The sequence below is a fragment of the Medicago truncatula genome, chromosome 7, assembly GCF_003473485.1.
Source record: "Medicago truncatula cultivar Jemalong A17 chromosome 7, MtrunA17r5.0-ANR, whole genome shotgun sequence".
Taxonomy (NCBI): domain Eukaryota; kingdom Viridiplantae; phylum Streptophyta; class Magnoliopsida; order Fabales; family Fabaceae; genus Medicago; species Medicago truncatula.
The window spans coordinates 22,622,163-22,628,807 of NC_053048.1; positions in this window are offsets into that span (position 1 = coordinate 22,622,163).

Genomic DNA, 6,645 nt, shown 5'->3' on the forward strand with positions numbered 1-6,645 from the left:
GGAATCTGAGTACTGATGTCAGTTTTTAGTGATATACCTGAAGAGTGAGCTTCTGGAAGATCTGCTTCTGAAGCTTGAGAAGCTGGTTCTGAAGAAGTAGCTCCTGAAGCTTGCTTGTCTTTCAAAGCTTGAGAAAGCAGCTTCACTCCCTCCTGAACAGTTTCCTTTTCAACCTCAGCAGCCAACGCAGCAAACTCAGCAGCCTGCTCAGGAGCTAGCTTATACCCTGCAGCCTTAAGTTGTTCCTCTCTTTTCTTCTGCTGTCTCAGCTCCTTCATCTTAGCCATCCCAGTTCTAGTATAATTCCTAGCATATAGCCATTGTTCTGCTGAAGGAACATACATTGGCATAACACTAGGCTTATCTTTAGCCTTTTTAGCACATGGCTCTTCTTCTGGCTGTTCAGCTTGATCTTCTTTGCTACCTTCAGCAGTTTTTAGATCTCTTGTTCTCTTGTCTCTGATAGTTTGAAGAGCAGCTTCTCTTTTCTTCTTAGGACTTAGAGGTTTTTTAGAATCAGCTTGTTCAGAAGCAACTTGTTCAGAAGCAAGCTGTTCTGCTGTTTCTTGAGCACTCCTTTTCCTTTTCCTGATGAGTGGGACTTCAACCAAGTCCTCCACTTCCTCTTGAATAGTGGACATTGCTGATTTTTTCTTCTTAGCTTTTTGATGCTTCTGAGCACCCTTCTCAGTAGCATCATCAACAAGATACTCTTCCTTGGTGATCTGCTTTTTCTTGGACTTTCTGCCTTTGGCCACAGGCAAAGCACCACCATACATCTCCTCAGGGACATCTTTCAAGTCAATCTTCTTCTTGTAAGTTTTGTAGAAGTCCAAGATGTAAGTCCTTTGCACATCCAGGGGATCCTTCTTGCAGATAGGGATGTGATGAGTGACTAGATCAGATATGGCATCAGATTCATGCATATCAGAATCTAGTTTCTTGTGAGCATTTGTTGGAATCAATTTCATCTTCACAAGAGTTGATCCATTGATTATCTTTCCAGTGACTGCTCCCAGCTTCTGGTTATCATAAATGCCAACATCCTTCAAGGCACTTAATATTCCTCCTTCTTGAAAAATTACAGAGAGCAGCCTTCTATAAGGAACAAACTTCCTGTTCTCCATCTGACTCTTCTTTAGTTCCTTGATCATGTACTTGAACATGTACTTAGGAATATTCATCGTGGTCTCTTGAGTGATGGTGTGATGCAGGAAAACCTTGTGTCCAAGTGAAGGTTGATCACTTCCTCCACCTTTGGGAAAGATGTTCTCATTTTGGATTTTCAGAAGCAACTTCTTCTCCATGCTTAAGGTGCTGTATGATTGAGCAACCTTAGACCCATAAATGGTTTCATTAACAATTTCCTTCCAGGGGCTGGTTCTTGGATTAGGAATCTCTTCTCCAAAGTACTTGCCAGAGGTATCCCTTCCTATGGCTTGAGCAATAATCTGCTCATTTATGGTTACAGGAATACCCATGACATTTGATCTTATCTCTGTACCAGTGAAGGAGAGTAGACCCATTTCTTCTCTGGTTTTTCCCTTCAGAGTAGGATCAACCAGAATCAATTGAGCTTCTTCTTGTCTAGCAGCATCAATGTCAAAGATTGAAGCCCTTACCCAGAATTGTCTGACCAGAACTTCATACGTTGGACCATTGAGAAGACTGAAATAGCCCATTAACTTTTGTTTCTTGTAGAACCTTACTAGGTCGCATCCATGGTGGGTTAAGGAGGCGAAATCCACTGGGTTTTCTGCTTGAATGATTAACTCCCATTCTTCAATAGACATGGTTCTTCCTTTTATCTCATACGCAGGAGTATCTATTTCCATGTTTGAAGATGAACCACCAGCAGAACTTGAGCTTTCCATTGATTCGAAGGAGTTTTAGGGTTCTAAGGTGTTTTGAGAGGGAGAGTGAATGCGCTTACTTCACAGAGGGTTGAGAAGAAAATAGAAAGTGTTTGTTGTGAAGTGAGTAGTGTGTGAATTGACTTAGTGTTTTTAGTAAAACGTTTGCAATTCAAAAGAGACAAACAAACATAGCATTAATGACAAATTGGGGGCGCGTGTTAGTATGTTTAAAAGCAAATAAAACATCATTGCTGTCATACCCCAATTTTTGACCTAAGGCCCCACTGACACATGTCACTCGACTCCGATCGATCTCTGATTTTTCAGTAAAAAAATTCGGCAGGGAGGTATTTTAAAATACCTCATTTTTTGATTTCGAGTCGGACCCTCTTTTCTCTTTTTTATTTTCTTTCCATCTTTTATTAATTTTAATTATAAGATTAGTTACTTTTTTTTATATTTAATAATTTTTATTTTCCATCTTTTAATTTTATTTTTCTTTACATAATTTAGTTTGATTTGTTTTTATTTTATTTCGTATTAGATTTATTTTATTTTTATTTTATTTCTTTTTAATTAATTAGTGTTCAAAAAAACAAAAGTGTCAATAGGTCCAAAAATAAAATGTCCAAGGTCTAAAAAAATTTCAATTCAAGTGTCAACTTTAACATTCCTTTTTCAAAATTCACCATAATTGTCCATCATTTTCATTAAACCAATTTTCCATTTTTCATCAACCTCCTCACCTATAAATAGAGCCCTCATTCCACACAATTTCACACACCAAAAGTTCTCTTGAGTTGTCAAAGAACTTTTCTCTCTTCTCCCTCTTTAGCTTGTGTTGACGAGCTATTCTTTTCTTCTCCCTCTTTTTTCTGTCCCTTCAGAATAAGTCCCTTCGGAAAAGTCCCTTCGGTAATTTTTGTCCCTTCGGTTGTCAATTTCTTTTATTTTCTTGAATTTTATTTCTTTTTAGTATTTTTGCATTTTTTTTTATTTCTATTTAGCATTTTAATTATTGTTATTTATTTTCCAGCAATTAGAATGTATTTAGGTCCAATGTAAATATAAATGAGAAAAGTGTGTGGGTGTGTGTGTCCTTTTATTTCTTTACCGCCTTATATATATATATATCCAAAAATGCAAAAAAAAAATTAGATTAGGGATTTTGTGGTGATCCAACGTCACTATAAAAATCCACGCGCTTTTATTTTTATTGCTCCGTTAGTTTAATTTTTATTTAATATTCCAAAAAAACAACAAAAAACATGCAAATAATCAAAATCACAAAAATATTTTCATAATAAACCTTGATCCAAATCAAGTGACCGCATTTTTATTTTCTTTTCTCAATCAAACTTCAATCAATTTAACTTTACTTTAAGTCTCTTTTTTCAATATTAAAAAACACAAATAAATACTCATTTGCCACTTGGCTTTTCATTTTAAAACCTTTTTCAAAACTAATAAAAAACACTCAACAAATCAAACGTCAATTTTTACCCCGAACTACGAGGTTTTGATCCCTCACGGGTACGTAGGCAGAGGACCATGTCCTTCCAAATCAATAAAAAATGTAAATAATTAGGTCTTTATTTTTCCACTTTAATTCCTTCTTTTCAAAAATAAGTAAGCAAGTTATAGCACATTAATTAAATAAAATCAAGAGGTTCCCGTAGAGTACTACGGACATAAAGGGTGCTAATACCTTCCCTTTATGTAACTAACCCCCGAACCCTAAATCTTTTCAAAATGGGGTAGTTTGAACTTTTTTCCCCTTTTAATAAAAAATTAAATGTTCAGTCGTGAAATAATTAGTGAGTCAAAAGCTAATCGAATAGCCTTGATCTCCGAAAAATGACGCGACAGAAATGGCGACTTCATTGGGGACCCCCCTAAGAGGGTTGAGCCTAACTTGACTTTATTTAATTCTTTGTTCTATAACTTGCTAAAAAAAAATAAAAAAAATAAAAGATGGAAATACTTGTATATATGTTCTTCCTTCTTTCTAACTTGAGTGGTGAGATAAGTCCTACACCCGAGCGTGAGAGAGATTTAAGATAGGACGGTGGTATAATCATAGTTCCATGCCAAGAGTACTCTTCGGTATTGGCACATGTGATAACCCCACTCAACGGAGGGATCTTGGAAGTATATGTTGTCAACGTGAGTACTCATGTTTGGCATGCTATTTTCAAGGGACCATTGAAGTTGAGGACCTTTAGTCACCTTTAACCCATCTTGGCCTTTTAGGACGTAGTGCGGTGGCTAATCGAGAGTACTCTTGAATTAGTTGATACGCGATACTACACCCAAACGAGACTTTCCGACGAATGTTAATTGGAATGGGAGTACTCCCGTCACCCGATAAATAATCGGAAGTGGTTAAAGACTTTGGGAACTTGGTAGAACCCTTGTTACTAGTGCAATTTGAAACCATAGTCCTTACCAAATGGCGTTGTTACCCTTAAGCTCCAGCATTGTGGACTTAACCTCACCATGCATTCCATGTTCTTTAGCATAATCATTGCATACATGCATTCATTCATAAAGCCTTTTTCTCACTAATATCGAAGCACTTAGATAAGTTTTTGTAAACATCAAAGATATGGTCCATGTAAGAAGGAACACCAAGAAATACAACTTCAAAAATCTTAACTAAGCTTCCACTTTTGTTAAGAACTTTTTCCTTGGTTTCGTTCTTACCTTTGAAGAAGGAACCGTTTGCAATACCTTTAAAATTTTCAAATAAGTTCATGTTCTTCTACAATGTTTACAAATCACTTTGACAAGTCCTTAAAAAAAAAAATGTGTCTATTTTTGCATAAGCATATCATGCACCATTTTGCATTTCATAGTCTCAAGTCCGAGTCTCACAAAATTTTTCTTTTCCATAAAAGGTCAACCCGTTTCAAAAGTGGTTCAACTTTCCTCGTCCAAAGCCAACTCGCATCTACAACACTCGTGCAAACAAAAATAAAGAACATATCAGTTTGAACAAGAAATCCACGAGCATTCGTGAAGAGGTAACAACACTATTGACGTTCCTTCCGCTACTTTTTGTTCAATTAATGTTTGTTTATTGCTTTTCGCTTTTAAAAAAAAAAAAAAAACATCATTTCGTCCTGCCCGAGATGAAAGTGATCTTGTGTAGGGCTTTTTGCTTTAAGTATTGGTCATCATTAATAAAAAGGTCGTTTTGATTCCAACTTTATTTTATTTTGTGCTTTTTCTGAAAAATGGTAATACAAAAAACCAAAAAAAATTCTTTAATCATTCTCATATATCTACATAATCATAACTTGTACTTACTTGTCAAAATCAATAATCAAATCATGCATTAATAAACCCGTTGAACATAATAACCATGTACTCTCTCCCAACTTTGAGTTCTCTATGACCGAAGATGAAGATGAGGAGAATGAAGAGACTCCCAGCAAGATCTCTCGCCCACTGGGGCATCTTAGCCGTCAAAGCTGCAAACAAAATATCAAAGAAGATTGTCCAAAAGATTGCTTTCATTTACAAAGACTGGCACGAGATGCTACCACTTGCACTTCATGAGTATTGTTCGGTAGTACACACTTCAACAGGGGCAACCCCCTTCTTCCCTCAAGTATATAACACGAAGGTCGTGCTTCCTGTGGAGGTCGAAGTCCCAACAATAGGAGTTTTGCCGAAGTCCAAGCTTGATTAAACTTAAAATGCATGACGACCTTGTACAACCATGTCAAAAGAGGTTGAAATAAACTTCCAACAAGAAGGTTCGTCCCCGCAAAATTCAAGAAAGAGACTTTGGACGCCTAACTATGAAGGTTCATATGCAATGACTTTTACAACTATGGATGGTGACAAACTTGCACTTCCTATGAATGCTGGTGTAGTCAAGAAATACTCTATCAAATATAAAAGTTCGATAAGTCGCAAACCTGAAAAGGCGGCTTAGGCAAAAATGAGCGTCTCGGTGGACTGAAAACCCAAAAGGGCGGTCCAGGCAAAAATTAGAGACATGAACAAAAAGATTATCCTGATAGATTGAAAACCCGAAAGGGCGATCTATGCAAAAGTTAAGGATCAAAAGACAAAGTAACTGCATCCGGTCAGGCACAATCCACTTGGGGCATCCAGCTATCAAAAGACCTCCGATTCGAAGCATCTGCAGATCAAAGACTCGGAACAGGGGCATTCAAAGTTGTTAGAGAGAATAACGGTTATTGTTTTCCATGTACCATCCCATACATTTACCATTTTCCAAATTTTTCAAAGATCCGTGGAGCCGTGCCCTTGGTAGGTCACCACTCAATTCATCAAATTTGAGCCTGTGCCCATTTATTTGGAACTCTCATTTATTCTATTTGCATAATTTCTTCTATTTTTTTTGGCAATACTTAAAGCAAAGATTTTCAAAATACAAAACTTGTTTTACATCTTTTGAAAAGTGTGAACAACAAACACACTCTCTTTGAACTCGTGAGTAGGTGAAGTGTACATCAGCATCCGCCTCGAGAGCAGTTACATTCCGAAAGAGGAACATGGCTAAGCAGTATGGAGAGGATCTCTACTTTGAGCAAGATGCTGTCATAGTCGAAAAAATACAAAAAAAAAAAAATATATTCAAAAAAAAATAATAAAACAAAAAAATCAAAGCTCGCTAAGTTGAAAACCTGAAAAAGGCGGCTTAAGCAATAGAGAGCGTCCCGGTGGACTGAAAAACCCGAAAGGGCGGTCCAGGCAAAAATTAGGGGCACAAAAAAGGAATATAATCCCGGTGGACTGAAAATCTGAAAGG